At 34.2% G+C, this 26641-nt stretch overlaps 1 protein-coding gene across 1 annotated transcript in view; it reads right to left on the bottom strand.

Annotated features, from left to right (window-relative positions):
* Positions 1 to 9576, bottom strand: part of LOC133521432 (G-protein coupled receptor dmsr-1-like) — an 87683-nt gene extending 78107 nt beyond the window's left edge. Inside the window, exon 1 of the mRNA XM_061856392.1 lies at positions 9406 to 9576. The gene's annotated coding sequence lies outside the window, so the exon portion shown is untranslated. The remainder of the gene's footprint in view (positions 1 to 9405) is intronic.
* Positions 9577 to 26641: the final 17065 nt, after the last annotated feature.

The following is a 26641-nucleotide window of genomic DNA, read 5'->3' as shown; positions in this document are numbered from 1 at the left end:
CGGTAAAAGCCCCATCGAGCCAATACTTCTTGGGTTGTTTGCGTATTCGATTAATCGTAATTAAATTTCAATGGAAGTTATCGAAGTAAATTGTTTGTTATTGAAAAAATGTTTTGATTCATTTTTAGTTTTTTAGGTATATGTATTAGATTTATTAGCTTTTAAAGTGCTTGATCTCATTTGTTTAGATGTTTTAACTTAAATATTAAATATGTATCTATTCACCTCTTTTCGTAAAATATAATTCAAGACGTTTCAACAAAAACCGAAACAACATCAAAATATTACTGGATAATCTATTATTATAGATATTTCATTAAGCTTATTTAGAATAGAATAGAATCATTTTATTCGTAAATACAATCGAGACAAATTACATAATATAACAAAAACATAGAAAATATAAAGTGCCAACAGCACAACGTACCTATAACGTTTTTATTATACAACGTTTTTTAGGAAACGCCATTATTAAGATAATTATATAAATATCCTTTTAAAGTATCAACTTATATTACTAAAAGAAGATCTCTCGACGTCTGACTGCTTAATTAACGCCGAAACGAAACTAGTGATACTAGAAAGTTAAACATTTTCTAATATTTTAAAAGGTAAATGTTTTGCATGGAGACGTTATAAAATTTTAAGTGAGAGGCTTAAAACTTCGTTTGTAGACTAATTATTACACTCAGCACGCACAAGATTTTTGCAGAAATCGCGAAGCGTCTGATTAAAGCACTTAACTGCTTTAATCAGAAACGCTTTGTGTCTCTTTATCACTCTTTCATATTAGTGTTACAGTGACATCTATGTTTCGGTCGCTACGGAGCGTAAGCGATTTGCATGTTGGCTACGCGGCCAGGTGACCGAAGAGCTAGCAGTTTCCTCGCACAACGTATCAGCATTGCAATACAACGAGGAAATGCCGGCAGCATCTTTGGTACAATGCCTTCAGGGCATTTTACAATCTAAAATAGGATTTAAGCTAATTATAATAACACAACTGTATATGTATATCCATTATGTATAATGTTATTGTAAATAAAATATAGTATTAATCAATTATAGTCATATTTTTTCTCCACACCAACTGGTAAAAGCCCTCTTGATTGTTCAAAAATGAATGAGAAATTTACATTTTATCTACATGTGGGGCAAAGTACCTAATCAAATGCAAGGTTGTTTCCTTATGTTAGCTGGTAGAAATGACTTTTAAATGAATCAATTTTTATTACGTTCGTTTGTATTTGATTTGGTTTGAATTTTTTTGTTATTTCATAGTTAGTATTTTCATCGCGTTGATGTGGTGAAAAATTTTGTGTTTCACTCGGAGGCAAAGTTTGTTTAACTCTCGTGCCTTGAAACCATCGCAACGCTCAAGATTCCACTTCTCGAACCACTCGCTATGCTCGTGGATCAATTTTATGAATATTAGCACGAGCTATTAAAACAAATAACTATTTCATTATAATATGATTATAATAGAATAATTAAGTCCTAAGTTAACACATTATCAGATCATGACACGAGTCAAACTTTTTTTTTGGTGTGACATTCATCTATTTGATAGTTCTTAATACACATTCCATATACATATTTATCGGTACTATCGTAATAAGCCATTTTTTCCTAATCACTGTAAGGTACCGGAGATAGACCGAACAATGAGATATCAAGTCAGTAAGGCGGAAACTGATAAAAATAACTACTGTTAACCACCTCTATCCAGTCTTACAACTATGGTCCACGTTGTCCATTACTAGAGTCAGACCAAGCTAAGTTGGCGGCGGTTTGGATAGGCCAACAACTATGGTCCACGTTGTCCATTACTAGAGTCAGACCAAGCTAAGTTGGCAGCGGTTTTGATAGGCCAACAACTATGGTCCACGTTGTCCATTACTAGAGTCAGACCAAGCTAAGTTGGCGGCGGTTTTGATAGGCCAGGCCATTGGTCCTAAGGACCAATCTTGCCAAACGAACGCAACGCAACGCAAGTTTGTTCACGCAACGCCGTATTTTATGAGCTATAGGTAAGTAGTTGGGTAGTTGTACTTTAACTAAAAATAACAATATTAAAACCCAAATAGCGACTAAATCTAAAAAATGATAAATCATAATGTTAGACAAACCTTGCTTAATTTGATTGTTCATAAATCATATCTATTAAATGAGGACTTCAAATGCTGAGTTTAGCTTTTAATCAATTGCTTTGAACAATCCATTACTGCTGAAGCGTATTTGCGAAGATAATCACTTAATGGTCGTAAAATCTAACACAATATTATTAACGGCTTTAAAAGTGCTTCATTACACTTTATTGAACCGTTGAAGAACCGATCACTTATTTAGGAACAGAATAGAGGATAAATTGAAAAGATATATGAATGAAGAATATAACAAGTACGTACCATTTAAGTATGCTCAATATTTACTTTATTCACAAAGTATATTTGATGGACAGCGTTATTCACGTTACATTACTTACTTAACACCGAGCGATTGCACATGGAACGGTTAATGTACCTATGCGGGTTTTTCTATGAATGAGTTGAATTTCAAAAATTTACAGTGGACAATCCTTAAGGCTAAATCCTTAAGAGGTCATAGACTACGGTGATTGCTTACTATTGCGTCTGTTTTTCACAAATTATACCAATATGCTCTAAAATAGTACGTAAGCATTTTATCGTTAATCGCTACGTAAGTTATCTTCTTTTAACCCTATGATTTACGATGCTTACAGAATTGACACGTTATGTTACAATTGCGTTCTTAATTCACTATAACGATGAAGAAGTTTTTTGGAGAAATCGCGAAACGTCTGGTTGACGTAACTGGTGACCGAAGAGCTGGCGGCTTCCTCGCACAACGTATCAGTATTGCGATACAACGAGGAAATGCCGCCAGCATCCTTGGTACAATGCCTCAAGGGCCTATTTTAGATATAAGCTAGTTATAGTAATCATCTGTATATATCCATTATGTATATTGTTATTGTCAATAAATAGATAACCTACCAAAATATATAAATGTTCAATGCCGGCAACGCACTTACAACCCCTCTGGTGTTGCGGGTTGTCCATGGGCGGCGGTAATCGCTATCCATCAGGTAATCCATCTGCTCGTTTGCCTCCTGTATCATAAAAAAATTAAACTTTTAATACTTACCCATCAAACTAATATTTGTACTGTCTCGTCTATGAATTATTTCCGCTACTAATAAATAACCAATACATATGTCAAATTCAGGATACGGCTCATTCTATCTCGCCGTCCTTCTAATTAATCATAGAGTGCCAGGTGATTGTGCCACTTTTTTACCGGATTTCCTGTTCTAGTTTTTGCTTTTTGTCTTACAAAAGCGTTCATTCACTAACAATGGTTGAAACAACATATAGTATTTTATCATTATATAATTAAATTTGCTATGGATTTTGATAAGGATAAATTAAAAAAAATATTTAAAAAAAAGGCACCTGGTACAAAAAAAATCTAAGTACATATACCAAAAAACACAAATGATTGGTTTAAAAAGTACCTGCGAGGATATTAGGGTTAGAGAAAATCTCATTATTCCCATATGCTCCAAAAAAAATCGAATAAAAAATTCCCGACCAAATTCACATATATTCATTATGGGATGTAATTAAAGCTAAATAAAGATCTTTAAATAAAAAAACGAATACTTTAAAAATTGAGTTTCTGTGCCTATCTATGAAAGACGACTTTTAGCCCACCGGCAGCGCCACGTTATGTCAGATGTCACACACACTATACTTAGTTGGTATTTTCTGCTAGTACGTCAGTATCAAACTATTTTTCATATCTCTGTATGAATAAATCTAACAATAAGTAATCTAACAAAGTTAACCTAAGCATAACGTCAGGTTATACCTTTCGGGTATGCAATAATGCCATGTAAATCTCATAGTATTAGATATATGTGTTTTTTAATTATTTATAAATTCACTAGGTATTAATAGGTATACAAAATGATAAAGAGGCACTTAGAGAGTTAATAAAGTCAGTCAGCATCAAAAGTAGCGAATGAAACAACGCGCCAAAAGTATCTGATTTTCCATATAACTTTTCCAAATGTAGATAATTTTCTAAAATTCGCGTTCAAAAATATATCTTTTACAGTCTTAGTTGTTCTATATTAAAGACATCACTTTTTGTTAAGCTGTTACAGAATAGTAGATACTTATGAAGCGTTATTTCATCCGTTACTTTTGATGCTGACTGTACTAAAGCCTGTATAAAGTTTAATCATGAACATAGTATCTAATGATATTCCTGCCGCTTACAGAGCACAAACGAGTGTCAATGGTGACAAATGTATGACCACTGCACCAGCATTACTGTAGCAACGTTCCTGCTGAGGCGTTGACGCAAGTGATTTCAATGTCAATTTCCATGAAATTTTGTGTTGATATCGTTGCGATATTATTTACTGTCGCGATCGCAACGTTCAATCAACAATTCAATGGTGCTGCTACTACAATCGTCAACCGAATATCACTTTTTGATCTTGAGTCTTTGCGGAAAGAGAAGTCGTAGAATAATCAGTATAGAGTGTCTTCGAGATCCGTAAAAACTATGCGTTACCTATGTTATACGTATACTTATAGGTAACGGTTCGTCGGACTGGCTCTTGTGAGCGCGCCAACGTACCTACTGAGAATAGTACTGCAGGTGATTTGGTATGCTGTTTCACTTTGAGTTGCCCCAGGATTAACCATCATATCTTTACTAAAACGATTGTTAGTCATGAAATATCAGACGTTATAAGCCGCAGAAATTACCATCCAACCGACCATTATTTTTTGTAGGGGGATTTTACGAAAAACACGTTGAGATTCCCTACGTAGTTTTCAGTTATAAAATATATAAGTAACAGCGTCATCTAGAGAATTATAAACTATTATAATATATAATATAAACTGTAAACCTAACCTAACCGGTTGATCCGTTTGTAAGCTATCGTGCTACTGACAGAGAAGTAGATATGTACACGTGCTTAACCCTTAAATGCATGATTTTTTTGTTGGTAGAAAAAAATGATTTTGTTTAGTTGATTGGATATATGATCTAGGAAAAATAAATAAAAAAATCCAGCTTTCATATTTACTTGTTTATATACCAAAATATACATAGTTTCCAAATGGCAACCTAAATGGTCACGCACTGTGCGGTTTAAGAGGAACTTCCTCCCGCGCACGCTCCGGTTGTGGAATGAGCTACCTGCCGAGGTTTTCCCGAGGGTCTACAGTATGAGGTTCTTCAAAAAAGGAGTGTACAGATTTTTAAAGGGTCGGCAACGCGCATGTAACACCTCTGGAGTTGCAGGCGTCCATAGGCTACGGTGACTGCTTACCATCAGGCGGGCCGTATGCTTGCTTGCCACCGTCGTGGTATAAAAAAAAAAAAAGTATGCATTTAGTTAAAATTTTATTATTTCATGTTTATAACAAGATAGTTACGATTTCATTATATCTATATACATTGGTTCACAGCCTATGGGAAAAGTATATTTATAATAAAAAAATAACGTTTTTTCACTGAAGAAATAACACTTATCCTAATGTGAAATCAAAAATAAATTTACCGCTCTCCGCTAACTTAAGCAAAAACTACGTTGCCGCCAACTCAAATATCAAATTTTTTAAAAAGATTTTAGTGTCGCCAGTTATTATTTCCCAAGACTACTACTTGACGTTTGGTATAAAGGTGAGTTCAAGAACCTGTGAAAGAATCTGTGAGCTATCTAACGCTTTGTAGACATTTGGCAACACTATGCATTTAAGGGTTAAGGCGTGGTAGCGTCTCATTATAACGTAAATGTAACGAGTTAACTTATTTTGTATGGGATTTAGAAACAGCGCGCCAAGCGGGATGTTTTGGAAACTCAAAACCCCATACAAAATGAGACTTAACGCAAACGCGTACGTCACGTTTCGCTATCGAATAAATTTACACTAGGGGTACAGGTGCCTATATTACGTTGGAAAACACGTACTAGGAATTCCAAAATCCAAGGTTAGTAAACCGTTAAATGAGAACTTAGTCACTGTCTTATATACTTACCAGTGTTGGGCATAATTCAATTAATTTCTAATTGCATTACGCATTAAATTACATTTAATGCAAGTACTTGTAATTCATTACGCTCGTAATTGAATTAAATTTAATTTGAATTACCTGGTAATTTTTAATTGAAATTACATTAATTTGTAATTGCATTACGCAATTGCGTTGTGTAAACTATTTATTACTTACACAAACAGGATCAAATTTACCCACGTGGAATGGTTAAGGAAAATATTCAGTCTAGTTTAAAACATTTATTGGATAAACATTTACCAAAATACAAATTAAATTACTAATAAGCATTTAGAGGATTTACTTAGGTATAAGTATTATTTAGTCTTACATTTTCTTAGTAAGTAATATGATTTTAACAAGTTTAAGTGTAAATCTTCGAATGGTAATATAATCATATTCGGGAGGTACAGTCAACTGCAAAAGTGTACCTATATGTGTCAGTCCTAAACAAAAGGGACCTTGTGGCGGAGATTGAGTTATCTAAGGGTTATAAATTTAGAAACATACCTAACTATTGATACAAGAATCAACCCAACTAAAAATACCGCCATAAGGTGCCTTTTGTTTTGGACTGGCACAAATAGAGTCCAAAGTTGAATGTAAGAACTAAAACACGTACTAAAAAACTTACACAAGTATGTAAATACAAAAAATCGTTGAAAATTTTCAGGATAAGCTCCTTATATTTGAGTTGCATGGCCTTAACATATTAAATTAGAACATAAACCCACTAACAAGTATAGCATGCTTTATAAAAACAATGAAAATGTTTTTACTAAGTGAGTGTAATTTTTAATGCATGAAGTAATGCATTACGAATTAAAATTACAAAATGTAATTACATTTTGTAATGCAGTGAAATTTTAACGCAATTACAAATTACATTTTCGCAATTTCATTTTGTAATTGCAATTCATAATTCGTAATGCAATTACTTTTCGCCAACACTGATACTTGCTAATCAAAAGGAAATTAACACTTACTTAATAAAATTGCTATATAATGTGATCTTTCTCGAAGCATTATGTGACACGAGCGAAACGACGCAGTAATTTATTCCATAAAAGGCGGCTCCAGTCACGCTATGTAATTGCTCTTGATGTAATTAACATCTTCATTAATAATTACATTTCGGTTTGTTTACAAGTCATCGCTTATTTGAAGCGATATTAGACGGTATTTAGACAAACTGAGACATCATATGTTAACATGTCATGAGGCTGTGATTCCCGCTCTGGGTTGTAGCTACTTAGTCCCACAAGCCTCCATAGAAGTTTAGTGGGAAATCCTGCACACATTATGGGGATTTTTGGGCTGGGAATGATTCGAATTAAGTATTATGTATATGCAAGCGAGTTCTTTGACAATTATATGTATAAATAAATATTTCGGGACAATCTTACCCAAATTGACCTAGCCCCAAACTAAGCAAAGCTTGTACTATTAGTTATAGGCGACATTATACATACTTATATAGATAAGTATATACTTATATACATAGAAAATACCCATGACTCACGAAAAAATATCTGTGTTCATCACACAAATAAACGCTCTTACCGGGGTTCGAACCCGGGACCATCGGCTTCATAGGCAGGGTCACTTCACTACCCACTAGGCTAGACCGGTCGTCAAATATATTTTTACCATTGTTATTTTTACTGTTTGCCTTTTTGTTTGTATGACATTTATTTCATCAGTAAATAAGTAATTTCATTCAGAATATTGTCTCAAGATGTGTGTTTAAAATTACTAATAAAATAATATAGTTTTATTAAGAAACCCAGTCATCATAATAATAACTTATGTTATTTTATTAATTTTAGTACCTGAATATTTATAATTCCAATAATAGAAATCTGCTTCTAATTTTCATTTTACTCAACATTCTACAATATTCCCATTTCCATCATCTTGTTAAATAAGATATTTGTACCCATTGACCGTTTCCCCGGTGTTGTGCCAAATGACTCGAGATCGTTCAAACATAAGTACACCTGTAGGTATCTCAGTCGGCAACGAAAATTAAATTTCCTGTTCTACTTTGTATCCAGAAACAAAAAAGATTCACCAAAGGGCCTGTAATTAATGCTCATGGAAAGATATTGTATTAAAAAGGGTGCGCATATGAGAGTATTTTTATATTGTATGTAGCTATTTTTATAACCGTACTTTTCCTTTGATGATTAGGTAGGTATGTTTAATTTATTACACGAGACATGACAAAAATTGCAACTTAAACTGGCATAAATTAGGTACTGAATATAATATTCATAAGGATCTTTATTTCTATACTTATACTTCTTCTTCCTAGCATTTGAGCTGGTTTATTGTCACGTCTCATGGGACTCTCAAGAATTGGCGTAGGCACTAGTTTTTACGAAAGCGACTGCCATCTCATCTTCTTTTGAACCGAGGTGAAACTAGGCCTTATTGGGATTAGTCCGGTTTCCTCACAATGTTTCCTTCACCGAAAAGCGACTGATAAATAAATGTCAAATGTTATTTCGTACAGCGTCGTAAACATATTATATGTCCAAACTTTAAAGAGCCATATGTACTGCAAAACGTTGTACGATACACGTGCAAATATGTAATTCGCAACTCGTGTCAATTTAAAACACTGCCTTCGGTCGTGTTTTAATTTATCACCACTCGTTGCGAAGTTCCTATTTTCTGCACTTGTATCGTAAATAACTATTATCTGCTTTTTATCGTTTGTACGTGTTTGTGAATGTCCCGAATAAATGTTTATTTATTTATTATTTATTTTATCCAATGCCCTTTGTGAAGTTTGTGAAAGCTACCTTTGACTGAAATAAAGCAGCCAAAATTCAAGAAAACCAGTTTTAAATCAATATAATTCGTTTTTACAAAACACAATATAATTCGTTTGTACAAGTGTGTTTTTCAGTAAAATATTTCCTTCTTTTTGAGTTGCTCTCTCACGGATAAGAATCATGACAGTTTATGAAGGTACATTGCAGTTAGGTAAGTTTAACCTCAAATACTACATACATTTATCTGTACTCTCTATAAAACTCCTATGATAACCCTCCTATACTCCTACTCATATGACTCCTATGAGGTAAGACAGATTAAATATAAAAACTACTGAAAAATTATGAACAGTCAGCGTCAAATACTTTGTAGCACTCAGTGGTTAAATAGTTCCGTACACCATACAAAATTTATGGTGTACTGAACTATTTGGCTACTTTGGTTGCTACAAAGTATTTGACGCTGACTGTAAATATAGCCGTTAAAAATTAAAAAAAAAACTTTCAATATTTTACCTACCTACTTGTTCCTCCATGCGACTAATTGTCGAGCCACAATTTCTGCTCCGTCACAGCCTCGAGGATCCGGCATCACACGTAAGTAACACATCAAACATTTATTGCTATTTTATCACCACTATTGTCAAAGCGCATTGTTTGCGTGAGAGATTCTCTAACACTGACTTGGATTGAGCACGGAGTTACATTGTCTTCGCAGAATTATGACTACAATCAATAGTAATTAGCAGAAACACATTTGTTACATTACAGACAAATGAAGAATGAAGAACTCTAGTACTAATTAGTTGTACTGCGTACGTTAGTTATTAAAACACGACAACATAAAGTACTCGTAATGTAATTTCGTAAAAAAAGTCCACTGACACACATGGGACATGTTTCGATTTAAATAAACTTTTGTATTTTACACAAAAGTTTAGACCTCGTTTTGAATATATGCCGTTTGAATACATACCAATTAATTTCCGTTTTGATAGTCATCATGAAACATAATTCGTGTCATGTCAAATCTAAATGTTTAACTTTCAGCAGACAAAAGCTTTTACCATTAAGTAAATGAAAATGCCGAGTTCCAAAGTTCCAGGCGCTGATGTCTCATTGTTAAGACACTGCTAGTAGCCAATAACCTCGAGTGCTCGCATTTTCTTGCGCACTCGCTCTTTTTGTACCCAGGTAAACGAGAAGAAACCTATCCTACTACGCATTACAATTATGACTTGATTGAAAGTCCTATGTCCCCTAGGTGGGGCAGAGGGCGACCACAGTGTGCCGTCATCTCGTTCTACTTATGTTATGTGTTACAATTGTATGTTAGGTAAATTAAAAACTACTTCATGCGTGTATTGTTTTGCGCGAGATTTTTATGCGTGATAGGGCACCACTCTGGGGACATTTTCGTAGCTGGCTGTGAAAATTTAAACAGGAAGTTCAAAGCCATATTATGAAGGTTATATTCGAATCGCGGCGTTGCTGGTGCAGCTATTTCAATATCCTTTTTAGGGTTCCGTAGCCAAATGGCATAAAACGGAACCCTTATAGTTTCGCCATGTCCGTCTGTCTGTCTGTCTGTCTGTCTGTCCGAGGCTTTGCTCCGTGGTCGTTAGTGCTAGAAAGCTGAAATTTGGCATGGATATATAAATCAATAAAGCCGACAAAGTCGTACAATAAAATCTAAAAATTTAATTTTTTTTAGGGTACCTCCCCTACACGTAAAGTGGGGGTGAATTTTTTTTTTTCGCTTCAACCCTAGAGTGTGGGGTATCGTTGGAAAGGTCTTTCAAAACTAATAGGGGTTTTCAAAAAATATTTTTTGATAAAGTGAATATATTCGGAGATAAACGCTCCGAAAGAAAAAAAAAATGTGTCCCCCCCCCTCTAACTTTTGAACCATAGGTCCAAAAAATATGAAAAAAATCGTGGAAGTAGAGCTTAAGAAAGACATTAAATGAAAACTATAGCGGACATGATCAGTTTATCTGTTTTTGAGTTATCGCAAAAAGTTTCCCCTTCATATTAAAAAGACTTACTTTAATTAGGTACTGATTATGCAAATTTGCCTATTTGTTTAACTCGGGCGAAAGGTACCGTTTCATCCCTTGGTTAACAATTTACTATACTTTAAGCTTCAGTTTAGCTTATTGTGACGGAAGAGTAACTACGGAACCCTACACTGAGCGTGGCCCGACATGCTCTTGGCCGGTTATTTTACAAGCTTTTATTTAACTTGCCCTGTTAGTATGTATGGGACAAATCTTGCAAGTTAAATTTGACCCACTTCCCAGTTTCCGATGAAGCTGAAAATTTGCATACATATGTAAGTCGGGTGACAATGCAATATTATGGTACCATCAAGCTGATCTGATGATGGAGACAGGAGGTAGCCATAGGAAATATGTGATAAAACAACGCAACCCCGACGAGTATTAGTTGCCTGTGGAAAATAAAGTACAGTCAGCGCTAAAAGCTTGTACCAAAAATGAAATTTTTGCCAAAAACTTATTTACAAATTGAGCGACGGATTGAACGCTTACTTAGAGTTACCAATGTTGTACTTTTAAGAAGTAGAAGGTAGAAGGTGGTAGTAGGAAGGTACATACCTAAACGGATAATATTTTGTGGCGTTTATTTTGTGATGTCCACAGAAAAGACGCATAACCTTCCAAGTTCCATGACTTGGGTTAAACTTTAGTGTGAAAAAGTTTTAAACCCAACTAGTATATCACAGGCCAAATTTACTACTCTCTGGTCAATAGAAACAAAGTCGTTAAAACCCTTTTTAAGATCAGAAGGTTCATCTGTGAATCATGGTTATCGGTGGGCTCTCATTTCTTTGAGGCAAACCGCCGGGGTAAACCCCTGATTAAATTATAACCTACTTGACCTCTCTGAAATAGGTTTATACATAGAAGACATATAGAAGTCCTACTCTGGGCACTACATAACAAGATCTTTTGAGTTCCTACGTAGACATGATAAAAAGGGATAATGGGTAGGATATTTATGAAAAGGATACGTATTCAAATCAACCCATCATGTCAGTAGAAAAACTATGAAAATCAAAATATGAATAGGTACTTTATGTTAGTATTTACTCTATTTATATAGGATTCACTTATAATTTTATTCTCCAATGATAGGTACAATAACAAAACTTATAAACTATCACTAAAATTAAGTATAAACTGAATACATTAAAACTAATAAAATAAATAAATAAACTTTATAGGTACCCACCTATCTTAGGTCCCATTACATACCTACAATCAATACAATCAATAGACAATACTTAAAATATATTTTTATGAAAGTCTAGGAGCAAAGTCATTGACCACTTTATTGAATAAAATTACTTCAAAATGAGTATGAGCCGTCGTCCAATTTTATTAGGACCATTATGTGTCAACGGCCACATACAACTGATTTAAATTCTTATGGATCGTTTCCATTCACGTATCTGACCTATAAGACTATAATAAGATGGATGAGAGACTCTTCAAACAAACAGGATAGTGTGATAAAAAGTGAGTATGAAAATATGGTATAATCACAGTAACCAGGCACCGATATATTTTTAAAATTATTTTCTTCTGTACAACAAATGATAAACAAATATTAAATATAAGATCATTATCATTATATATTTAAGACCTGAAGATTTGTCTACCTCCCACACCTACTACCACAGAAAGCTTAGTGAGGAACCTTGTGACTTTAATACATAATATCATTGAGACCGAGCTTTACTCGGAAAACATATAAAAACTCAAAAATGGGCGTTTTTTCAGAGTTAAGATCTAGCTCTATTTTTCGCCCCCAAAAAACCCCAAAAAGCAAATGTCATAGAAATCATTAGAGCCGTTTCTGATATCCCCGAAATATATATATTTAGGGTTGAATTTTTCTTGCTTTATGATTGATCTACCCTGAAAATATGTTATTGCTTATAGTTATACCGTTATTATTTGGCAAAATTATGGCCAGGTTTCCAACTACTTAACAAACTTGATTGGTAAATGGCTCAAAAAGGTTTTTAATTTCAAGACTGTCCAACGACTTGCGGAAACTCTTTGTTTTTTTAAAATTTACGATATGCTTAAAACCTTTTTATTGATCATTTGTGAACGTAAAAAAGACCAAAAATATTAACTTGACGTTCATACGACGCACAATCAATGGTAAAATGTCTTTAACTGCAATTCAAGTATTCAAGTAAATCGGTAATGAGTCAATAGTGTCCTATTTATTTTTATTTAAAACGGTTTTTAAGGCTTTGGTTTGGACTTTTATTGGACAAATGCCTTAAGTAATTGATTTTAAGAATTGTTATTTCTCTTAAAACACGTTTTCTTGATTGGAGCTGTTGAAACTGTATCAAATGTTTTTTGGTTGTGACTTTTTGTTTCACTTCTACCTCTCTAAATATCTATATATTGGTAATTCGGTACCATTCACAAAAAATCTTACCACGTAGCGTGTTGCGTCATCATTTATGTTTAGCACGTTTCTCGTCCTTTCCATGTTTCTGAATGGATACCAAAACGGATTTACTCCGGAGCCCTTGTATCCAAAAGTATACCTATTGTATAAAATGTTAGTGGTCTTGATAGATAGGCTTTGAGTTGATTAAGGGGATCAGGGAATGTGTTTACTTAAATCGCTTTACCCGCTGTAACTCAGTGTCACCACCATTATAACTGCTGCTTAGCGTAGCTGGAATTATAATAATATTGAGACTCAGAAATAATAAAATACCAGTAGGTAAAAAGGTACCAATATATGTAGCTACCTAATACCTGTAGATAGAGTTTGCATCATATATATCGATCAACCGCGCAAACAATGTTTTTACAAATGTTACAAATATGGAATCTATCGTTAAGGCATTAAGGTGCAGGTAAATAGTTATTTGTACAACAAGAGAGCAAAGTTTGATATTTCTTCGAGTGCTTGTTTTGAATCCCATGCAAGCGAAAGATCCTATAATAGATTCAAAATTTTTCACGTCAGTCAGCCATCAAAAAATACAACCTGAAAAAATGTAATCCAGACGGACGGATCACTAATATTTCACTCATGTTTTCTGAAGGTATTCTAACAATTAACTTTAATTACCGCAATAAAACAAAACGAAAGAAATTCAATTGACAGTTCAATCGACAACTTTTTTTTGTAAAAAAAAAAAATCTGTAAGGTCCGGTCCGAATTGCGGATACTACTATTTGTCAACTATAGTAGAGATCGTTAAAAGTAGTTAAGTAGAATTATTTACTGCGTAACAATTGCGTAAATTTGTATAAGTTCATTGTGTCGATTGTATAATAAAATACGTAAAATATGGTGTTTTTATTAAATTTTAAACTTTTATTTCATTAATTAATTATTACGAATGAAGACTCGTAGGGTGTTTTGGAACGATGCGGTCTGACTTATTTCGGGGGTCTATTATAAACAGTCAATATATCGTTGAATTACGTATGCACTTTTTTGTCTCTTTCTTTTTGCTAATGACGTGAAAGGGACAAAGACAATAGAATCCAAATATTTCGAACTTGTATTAGGCCCCGCACGTTGAAATGACATTCGAATCTAAAGGTCACTTGAATGTTATTTTGTCTCACTCGGTGAGCAAAATGCGATTTTGCTCACTGTTTTTAAGCAGTTAATTACCCTTGTTTGAGCTGCTGACGTGAAAAATATTTTTCTATATTCTGTAAAATACAGGTATTTGTTACAGCGACTGTACCTAAAGTAATCTTGTTGACATAACAATATTAAAATTGTATTTCGCAGCCAACGATACCTTGTCCTTGCCGTAAGCGATGATTTCATTTTACATCAATCGTGTTGGCGATATATCATTTTTACAGACTCAACAATATGAAAGATAAGTTGATTTTATATAAATTGAGATAGAATTTCACCTTTGAGAAACTGAAGACCCTTTCAGTTTGTTGGTATCACACATAAACCCTACCTACTGTCAACACAGAAAAATCGAAAATCGTATCTGCCTCTCTATTGCTTGAATATGCAAGAGCTCTGTTTGGAATAAGTAAACAAAACATGTAGGTCGCGTCAGTATATATTCGCGATAAGCTCTGGAATTTCTGTACTCATTTAAATACGGCTAACCCTTATCTACAAATAATTTATTTCAGATTAATTTAAGTAAATCTATAAGTAGAAACTTATTACGTTTGCGTCACGATGTGCTGAACACCCTCTAAGCCTATAAATACGAATACGTAACAAATGGGGATGACATAGCAATCCTAAATGAGCCTTCACCCCTGACATAAGAATACGCCACTTTGCTTGATTCTGCGCGGTCTTTTACCAGGTTACGTTTATACATTAACGTATTCCGATTCCGACCGTAAGTTAGGTTCACGAAGACGCGCCACACACGATAGGCGTGGCGTTTAAAGGGTTAAATGAGGAGTCCTTCGACTTTGGTTTATGCAACTGGACCTAAATTGAGAATTTTTTTGTTAATCGTTCAGTCATGACGGAGGGTCTCCGCAAGTGTTCGCGCGTGGGCCCCGCCGCCGACGCGGCGCTGGCGTGGCTGGGCGGCGCGGGGGCGGGCGCGGGCGTGCGCTTCGCCACCAGCAAGGGCTCGCTGCTTGCCACGCGCGCCTTCGCCGAGCGCGACCAGCGCGCCACCAACGACGACCGAGTGTTCGCCACCGCGCTTAACCTGCACGCTAACATAGCTAGCGAACCAGGTACGTACCGCCTGCATGTATAAGCTCTTACTATCATTCCAGGCCCACATCAAAACTTGAAAACATGTAGCATTAACAGAGAAACCCATTCAGTCAATCAGTCTTTAGTCGATTTTAGAGCTCGTATGGTTTTAAACGAAACGAGGCGTATTCTGATTGCAATAACAGGTTATGAATTTGATCGGGATTCGATTCGATCGATTCGAAAGCGACGTTTCTGCTTTTGCGTTTACATTTGCTCCTAGCGCGCGCAGATCCACTTCCATCAGATCTTTCCAGCAATGCCTATTAAGATAGGTTGGAAGGGCGTCTACCAGTTGTTCGGCCTAAATACGCTGTCTTAAGTGACGTACTTCTCCCCTTTTTTCAAGGACGAACCAGCGAAGATATTGCGATTAGGTTTGTAGCCAATGGATCTTCGATTTCATCAGTTTTGAGTATCTTTCAATTCCCATCGCCCTTGATTGCCATTTCAAGGATATTTTCGAGAGCCTCACCAAGCGTCTGGAAGCCTGTGGATTACTTGCACGGAATCTACGGCTACGGCTACTAAATCTTTATTTTCTGTTTGAATTTACAATGGTGCAATGATTTACTTACTTACGTAGCTTATGTTCTGGATATAAATATTAATATCGTTCTCTCTCAGGCGCAAATTATATATAGAGGGTGCACTAATGACAGGTTAATAAAATAATCATATTTTTTACTTGTATTTAGACTTCAAAAACGTAAGGTTTATGAACCATTCTAGTCATCGTATTTTGTTATATGTATAAAAGATGCCCGCTCGGCACGGCGGGGAGTTGGGGAAGGTGGGCTCCATTTATACACTGTTTTTCACTTTTAATTTATAAACTTTTGTATGTATAGGTATTAAAGATAGATCGTTCAATCAATCATTATAACAATCTCATACATTTTGCTTGCTTGCCAAAAAGTTAAAAATTCACGTATAATAAATGAATGAATTTAATTTTAGCAGAAGCTCTCGAATGTACGAATTTACCCTACCGAGGGGATACACTCTTACTCGTACTCGTCGTCATTGTGAGAAACATTCAAAATAATTATCAAATTACGTTTTGATTGGCCATGATTGCCATGACAATAGCAATGATGTTATAAATTAAACTTTAATACCTTTGGTCAACAAAAAAAAAATGTATTTCTTAAGTACATTGAGAAAATATAACATGGTACAGACAGGTTTTTGTAAGACAATGTTCCTTCTAAAACATCCACTAGTAAGTATCTTTCTGCTTATGATTCTCTACCACCTTTTGGAAATTTTGGTAAATGGTGTACAGTTAGTTCTAACTAAACATACCAAAAAAAATACATAGAGTGTATCTACTTCAGCACGAAACATCTGAAAATATGGTCCAAATATTTACTTTTACTTTGAGAATGCAAAAACGTGGCTCTTCATGTCGCTTGCTTGGTAAGTAATATAGAGTAATCATGGAATCAGGAATCAATTACGAAATGCCCATCTCTGCCTGATGGTTTGTGTAAACACATAGTCCGCAACTCCCAATTTTTGTGTAAGTAGGTAAATAGTAACAAAATATTTTGTTACTGTTTTAATCTAATAATTTATTTCACTGCATAATGCTTATAAGGCGATAAATGGATACTCTTTACTTTGCAGCAAATAAAGTGCCATCAGATTTTGACAAAGACCTTGAATTTTATTTTTTCTTTTTCAAAGAAACAATTTTCCTTAATTCATTCGGTTGATAACACAGCAAAAATAAACAAATCAGCCATAAAAATATCATCGTTAAACCTTCTATTTCAGTATTTTTATTTTCTCTTCCTATTATAACCTATTGAATATTAAGTGGTTATCATATTAAAAGATGTTTCGTGGAAACGGTTCATGAATATTACTTGGTTTATTTAATACTCGTATCTCTCAGCGTATTACTTAATAACGTAAGCACTTAAAAGAAAAAAATGGAGATGCGGAATAACTTACCGAAATAATTATACTGGTTCTGAATTACATTCATTTGTAGTTTTACATGTATGTAAAATGTATAATTGTTGGTGCAATAAAGAATATTTACTTACTTACTTACTTACTCCTTGTTGAGCGTCCACAGAGCGGCGGCACTTTGGATATTGATGTGCTTGAATTATATGGATCTCACTTTCTTTTATATATTTATTTTTAGTGCATGCAATGTTCGTTATATAATTTTTATGTATTTTAAGTTACAAAATACATTAAAATAAACTGAAAACTACGGATAAATTATTCCTGAAGGCCTCAGTTTTTCTTTAACTGTAATTAACCTATTGCGAAAGTTACACTTGTAATTAAGGTATCATACAAGCGGAGCATTTCCTCGCTCAATATATATCTCTAGATAAGAAATATAGGGGGTTGAAATGAGCTTACCTTTCAACATTCGTCAGGTGACAACCTAAACTCATTAAATACTACCACAACTTCAGAGCCATAATATCAGTATATTATGGCTCTGAAGTACAAGTATACCGTATTAGTAACAAAACAAGTTGATTTTTATTAAGTTATTTTTTTGCAATTAGTGAGTTTTGGTTGTCACCTGACAATATGTATGATGTCGCAAAAGCACCATTAAATATTTAAGTAATACTTAAGATAATAAGAGTATTCTATTTCATGAAAACGACACCTAACCGTTAAATAAAAAATAAATCGAAATGGAATGTCAATGTCACAGACGTGATTTTACTTTCAAATTTGAGCTTTTACGACACATGACGAACCGAGTCAGACTGACGGTTCGATTTACCCGTCAAATTTGGAATTCAGGTATGTACACGTGCCGACGTAACCCAAACTCTCTACTAGCCAGTAGTGTGTGGGTTGCCATGTAAACATAAGATGGTTGTGTGACGCCAAGCCCTTATGGTAATTGAGCTCGATCGAGAGCCGGGGCCGCAATAAGCCGACACAACTGTCGCCCCAAAACAAAACACTGATATATCAAGCATAATCTTTTAGGCAAGTTTTGTTTGAGACGAACGAGGAATTCCGAATAAAGAAGCAATTTAATGAGAATGTTGTGCGTTCGTTGAGAATAGGTTTCCAATTTTCGAATTAATGCACAGCCAGCATCAATAGTAGCGGATGCGTCAAAAGTATCTACCACCCCGAGGTACTCTTCGAAATAGGGGATGTCTTATCCAGAGCTTAAAATTGATCATTGCATGATGTGGCAATCATTTCATGAAATTATCGGATGTCCAAAAAAAGTCAAACCTACGGGTAATAAAACATATCATGAGGTGATCAATTCTAAAATTGCATTTCAGCCTCGACAGAGAGATCTTCTACGTTCGCGTTCAGGAGTATTTTTTACAGTCCAATTTTTCTCTGTGTTATTTACGTTTGTGTATCAAAGCTAAATGAGGTTATTGTGTATAATTCAATTCTTTTTTGTTAAATACTTGTAGTTTTAACTTTTAGTGTCATTTTGTAAAAGACGTTTAAGTAAGAATTTTTTTTTGCCAACGTATATATTTCTGGGCTACCCAATAAGTATAATAAGGAATTCACTTCATTATTTGTCCGTCTGCTTGTCAAGAATAATTTTCACAAAAATGCGAGGAGTTATCTGTAAAAATTAATATCTCATGTCAACAGAGCCCATTCAGTACTAACCTTTGTCGAATACAACCAAAACGACTAAAGAATCAGAAAAAAGGAAGAGACAAGGAAAAACTGTCAAGTACTTCATTTTATCTAGATAGGTACCCTTCTTCTTTATATTTAAGAGCAATCTCCAACACGTCCGGTCCTCTGCCAATTCCTTAACCTTCTGGTATGACACGACCTGAACCTTTTATTTGGTTGATATATTTTTTTCTCGGTCTTCCTCTTCTTTTCTTTCCCTCTAGTTTTCCTTCTACGATGCATTTTAGGAACAGGTCGTGATGTAGCATATGTCCAATTAGTACTTTTCTTCTACTTTCTATTGCCTTTATTAAATTTCTTTTCTCTTTAATCCTATCTAAAACCTTCACATTCGATATTTTTTTCTGTCCAACTAATCCCTTCCATTCTCCACCAACACTACATTCCGAAGCTTTCAATCTCTAGATACCCACTTAGGGCCGGTACAGACGGACTGCAACTCGACTACAACTTGTATGGGAACTGCATGCCGACTGCACTCCAACTGCAACGTCGACGTTGAAGATTTCTTATTGCAATTGCTTCTGAACGCAATGCTGCATTTAATTCAAAATCAATATCGATGTCTTGGATAATTAAGATTTCCTGCAGCAATACAGTCGGCAGTAAAGCTGCAGCAGTAACATTCGTGCATATTAAATTAGAATGCTACGTGTAGTCTATTAATCACATAAAGCACTTATTACGGCTATACGGTTAAAAAGAATTTGAAATAGAGGTGGATTGTCAAAGTAATCTTTGTAGCCACAGAAAATTTACTGCTATCTTTCGACACATGATTAAAACTTTTAGAACGCCATTTGCCTTTGATCCTTATTCTTTCACTGAAATGTGTTAAATTTGTTATATATCAAAAAGTGGCGCCATCTACTAGAGCATAAGCCAAATGTATGGCGGCACCTTTTCGAGCGATGGCACAAATTTAACACATATCAGTAAAATAATAAGGATCAGAGTCAAAAGGCGTTCTAAAAGGTTTCAATCGTGTGTGGAAAGATTGCAGTAAATTTACTGTGGCCGCAAAGTTTACTTTGATAATCCACCTCTATTTCAAATTATCTTTGATACGGTATCTATATGGTCGCCGTACACTTTTTGTAGGAAGGGCGGTTAACGGAAGCTAATGTTTACCGGGTTAGTTAGCATCCTAATAGCAGTTTTCCATTCCACGTCATATTAGAAAATCTACTAATATACACTCGAAAATTGGAAAATAAGAGGAACTACCATGGAGCTATATTTTAAGGGACCACTTGTGCCATCTGACGGGAATTTTATAACTAAAAACTGAGACAATACGCAAACCACAGTGAATAAAGCTACTCCCGCCCTCTGTATCGTCTGTGTTTTACTACAGCGAGACGCGACGAACCTGGAACGGTCGAGTATCCTGGTTATTCAGACAGATGAAGTGACGGTCAAGTTTCTTGAATAATCCCTAATCATAAAATAAAATAGTTATTATTTTGAATTCTAAGATTATTTTTGTTTAATCTATTAATTTATTATAATGTTATACAACGTTATTAATTACCTAATTTAATTTGTTATAAGTAATGTATTATTTTGTTGTAATTGTTGTATGATCCTTGTTGGTCATTATAATTAATAATTTAATTGCCTCGTTGGCTGTCGGAAACAGAAAATAATAAAATTTAAAAAGTTTAGCCGGTGTCCGCAATTTGCACTCAAATAAAATGATGTAAACGGTTTTACATCGCGTATAACAGACTTAGATTTAAGGATTCAAATAGTATTGTTCATGAATAAATAAAGAATAATAATGAATTTAAAATACATCACGGCGTTTGAACCCTTTACAGCGTTCGTGATCAACGGGAACTGCATTTAATTGTATTTAATACAGCAGAAGTTTTATTTCATGAGTAACTATTGCGGTATGCGAAGAAAATTTTATGTGCTTAAATTATTGAGTCTGTATTAGAGTGTTATATGTATTTATAGACCCATCTGTGCTAGTTTTCCATGCTAAATACTACGTCAAGTATGGCATGGCGCTCCTATACATTGTCACTATTAAGTCAGTGCAAACTTAAATAACTTAAATAAAGTATAATACCTTCAGTATTATACTTTATTTAGTCGGACCAGTATTATACTTTATTTATTTTGACGACCGGTTTGGCCTAGTGGGTAGTGACCCTGCCTACGAAGCTGATGGTCCCGGGTTCAAATCCTGGTAAGGGCATTTATTCGTGTGATGAGCATGGATAATGTTCCTGAGTCATGGGTGTTTTATATGTATTTAAGTATTTATAAATATTTATATATTATATATATCGTTGTCTAAGTACCCTCAATACAAGCCTTATTGTGCTTACTGTGGGACTTAGTCAATTTGTGTAATAATGTCCTATAATATTTATTTTATTTTATTTAGTATTTATTAAAAAAATAATACTTAATGATTTTACTTCGATCATCTGTTTATTTTGATGGGAACTCCCAGGTTGTCATTGACAAATGGCTACAATCGGGCGGCATGCTGTAGGTACTTTAAATATCGACAATAATTAATTTATTTAATTAAAAAATGCATTAATGATGTCGTGTATTGTTAACTAGATACTTTATGGACTAATATTCAATTCAGATTTAATGGAGTCCACCTCCCAAATTACGCAATAAAGCGATGCTTGTGACCTACATAATTGTTTTGTTGTCTTATCTGTGTCAAAATTAGGAGCTACAAAATATAATCAAGTGTCGGAAATGTCAAATTTTATTATAGCTATGAAGCTGTTATGGTAAATAGATTATAAATATTCAGAGTGGGCCTATGTCATCGTCATTTAGTCATTTATAATTGATGCCTGTCTAATTTTATCAATACATTTTATGTACAATTTTTTTAAGGAGCAGCAAGTTTCACAAACAAGTAAGGCGGCTAAAAATGGTTCACATTGAACATAAATCTGAAATTTCTTCCTACTTTTCCTTTTTGGAAGTCGGCAAGCCGGCCAAAAGCATGTCACCCAAGCAATAAAAAAAGTATCGATTAAATATCTCCTTACCAACACCCGCTCACTAGTTTTAATGCTACCGAGAAACCCGCTGCAGAATTGATTCATTCGTTTGGAGGCCCTCGACATATATTGTACAGACACTGATATACATTTTTAGCACCACTTTTTTGCATCAGCGGTTACAAAACTGCACCAAAATCGTGATTCTTGGAGTATCTAACCGGCCTAAATAAACACCGGAGAGGAACATTTTTGTCGCATTAAGGACCCATCTTTTTAGGATTCGGTACCCAAAGGGTAAAACGGGACCCTATTGCTAAGACTCCGCTGTCCGTCCGTCCGTCCATCCGTCTGTCAGCAGGCTGTATCTCCTGAACCGTAATAGTTAGTCAGTTAAAATTACACAGATGATGTATTTTGGTTACCGCTATAACAACAAATACTAAAAAACGGAATAAAATAAATATTTATGGGGCCTCCCATACAACGTATTTTTTTGCCGTTTTTATAGATAATGGTACGGAACCCTTCGTGCGCGAGTCCAAATCGCACTTGGCCGGTTTTTTAATTGAAACCTGGCTGTGTCAATAGCACTCATTAGGCTGGGATAATGAACTGTCGTAATCCAGTATTTATCCAATTTAATTAATGTACGTGTCTCTGTGAAAATCGTTTGGGTGACTGATCTTGTAGTCAGCCAGGTTGCAAGTAATTAATCTTTTAAACAGGGACGGACGGTTCCAGCTCCTCGCTAGAACAAACAACTGTAATTGAAATCCAAAAGAGGCTATTAAGGGAGCACGTCTTATTGAATCATTATAAGTAATTTAATAGGAACAGGAATTTATTTTCCAATAACAATTAATGTTAAAATTTTCGCTTTGATCATTAAATTAATATTATATTTATCGGAATTTTACATTTTATTATTTGCAAAAAAACAACTTAGTATTTTTTAACGATATGATTCTGAAACAATACGACCTTCTTCATTTATAATTTCTGATCTCTATTCATGTCTACTATTGAAATTAGACGTAGTTTTAAATAATGTAAGCTACTTAGAAGTTTGTTATAGAATTTAAATAGATCGTCTACAGAGACTACAGAACTCAACTCTCAACTACACGGCTACCATGAGTTGGCATTTAACATTTCAACTTCTTCAACTTCAACATTTATTCAGCATATAGGCCACAAGGGCACTTTTACACGTCAACATGGAATTTACATACAAGCAAAAACAAGCACATCAACAATTATAAAATACAATTCATTGAAAATATTAATGCAAACTAAAGTATTAGTGTTTAAAGAAAAAGTAAGTAAAATATTATTATTACCTAGAGATGTATAAAGTCTTTAAATGTCGAATTACAAAAAAATAACTAAAATAATGATAATAAAAAAACACAAACTGATACAAAAAAATCTAAAATTATTTAGAGGTGTAAATATCTCTGTCAGAACTAAATGATTTTTATCAAAATATCCTTAGAGATGTATAGAGTCTCTAAGAGTCAAAATTCCGTATAATTAAAACAATCATTAGGATAAAAGAAACATACGAGAACCGAATTTATAACTATGCTAGCGACTGCGATCGAGTTGACGCAGTTGCTATCGTTTTTTAGTCAAAATTGTTTGCCTTCTTTCTAATGCTAAAGTTATAGTGTAAACATCAAAAGTCTCATGACTCATGGTCCTCATGGTAGCCGTATTGCTTGATATTTCGCCAATACTGTGTGGCTGCCACCAATCTATGCATCTCGCTCGTACTCTTACATAAGTGTAAGCGAGATGTATATAAAGTAAATTACGTTCTCGATAGCGTATATGTCAGTTTTGACACTGTCAGTGACTCATGGTACGGGTACAGGAATTGCTGAAAGTATAAAAAGCTGAAAGCAAGTAATGTCGCAAGAAAGTGACCAAATCCTGAAAATGTTAAAATGACAAAAATTGGCTGAAAAAAATTATAAACGCTAAAAGTACATTCAGCTTGAGACTGCAGCAGAGTTGCTATTAAATGTCGCCATGGACAAAGTGCACAAAAATATGTACACACTACCTCAATGTTTTGGCGAAAATATATACATATTTTTGGCACATTGTTCGTGCCGATATTTAATACCTTGACTGTACGTTAACGTAGACAATCAACGTTTAGGATGACATCTCCACACTTTCCATTACAAGCCCGTGTAGAGTTAACTTGGTCCGACTACGAGTACATATTATAATACTGGTAACATTTTATGTTATGGTGTCGCTAGACAAATTATGAGAAATGATCTAATCTGAATTGCGTCGCACGAGGACAAGGCTTAAATATTTCTGATATCATTAAGATATCATAAATTGAAAACTACGAATCTCAGCTACGAATATATACTATAGTAGGTTCATTGTGATATCATAAATTGAAAACTACGATTCATTGAGATATCATAAATTAAAAACTACAAATATATATATAGTAGGTGACCCATGTTACAGATATTGTGACAAAATTCGGATTTTATCTAACCTCTACCTACAGGTTATAGATTTCTAGTCTCTCAGATACGTAAGTTCGGAATAGCTTACTGGTTCAATATAATTGCTATCGTATTTGGAATGGAATTGCTGTGACAATTCAGCATTAACATAAATATATGTATACATACGTATACTCGTACCCAGGTAAGAAATAAAATTATGTTTTCTTGGTTAAATTCGCCTATTTAGTTAACCATATTACACCGGGTGTTTCCTGTAACAGGAGCAATAAATTAAACTGTAGGCTGTACTCCTCAAACTCACCAACATTTGTTTAACAACTGTGCAAAAATAACTTATTATGTTTTATTACACATTCAAGTTAATTCTAAGTGTATTGCGAATTTTATATATTTTTTTAAATTGTTAATCGAAAATTATATCGTTTTAGGAGTACAATATATGGTTTAATTATTTGCTCGTGTTACAGGAAACACTCGGTATAAGTATACATAACGAGCACGTAGTTAATTAGCTAACCTATCTTTACTGATCTCCAAAAAATATATTGCCCGCGGATATATTTTTTTTATAATTAATTTTGATTAGTCCTGAAGATCTTACCCGTTTCAACTTGAATAAAAATAAGCGGCCAAGTGCGAGTCGGACTCGCCCATGAAGGGTTCCGTACCATTTATGACGTATTAAAAAAACTACTAACTAGATCTAGTTCAAACCAATTTTCGGTGGAAGTTTGCATGGTAATGTATATCATATATTTTTTTTTAGATTTTTCATTCTGTTATTTTAGAAGTTACAGGAGGGGGACACACATATTTTCACTTTGGAAGTGTCTCTCGCGCAAACTATTCAGTTTAGAAAAAAATGATATTAGAAACCTAAATATCATTTTTGAAGACCTATCCCTAGATACCCCACAAGTATGGGTTTGATATATTTTTTTTAATTTTATGACGTATTAAAAAAAACTACTTACTAGATCTCGTTCAAACCAATTTTCGGTGGAAATTTGCATGGGAATGCATATCATATATTTTTTTTTAGATTTTTCATTCTGTTATTTTAGAAGTTACAGGGGGGGGACACACATTTTTCACTTTGGAAGTGTCTCTCGCGCAAACTATTCAGTTTAAAAAAAATGATATTAGAAACATAAATATCATTTTTGAAGACCTATCCATAGATACCCCACACGTATGGGTTTGATGAAAAAAGATTATTTGAGTTTCAGTTCTAAGTATGGGGAGCCCCCAAAATTTATTGTTTTTTTTCTATTTTTGTGTAAACATCTTAATGCGGTTCATAGAATACTTACCAAGTTTGAACAGTATAGTTGGCTGTGACATAATCGGACAGACAGACGGACATGACGAATCTATAAGGGTTCCGTTTTTTGCCATTTGGCTACGGAACCATAAAATTAGAAGTGGTAAGGCGTATATTTTTATTGTAATGTGCAAATGAGTAAATCTTTAGTATTTTTCAATATTAATTTAAAAAATCCGTGGCACGAGTTTTTTTGGTGGCCGGAAAAGATAGCAAAGGCCCAAAACTATCTTACATTTTACACACTCTGTATTTTTTACAAAACATGTATTTTTTTACTTACAGTAAAACAAGGCTTTGGTTGTTATTAAGGCTTACAAAAATTTAATAAGTAGTCAATTGTTTCACATATTTCAATAAACATGAAATTAGTTTTCATGTAATGATCAAAATTCCTAGTGGCCTTTATTTCCTTTTGAGTAGTGCTCTTAACTACCCTTGCGTTTACGTCTCCAAAAATCAACTTTAAAAAGAGGACTATTTTACGTACTCGTAGTG

The sequence above is a fragment of the Cydia pomonella genome, chromosome 9 (genome assembly GCF_033807575.1).
Source record: "Cydia pomonella isolate Wapato2018A chromosome 9, ilCydPomo1, whole genome shotgun sequence".
Classification (NCBI taxonomy): Eukaryota; Metazoa; Arthropoda; class Insecta; order Lepidoptera; family Tortricidae; genus Cydia; species Cydia pomonella.
Note: the sequence above shows the minus strand (reverse complement) of the source record. Positions and strands in the feature narration are given on the sequence as shown.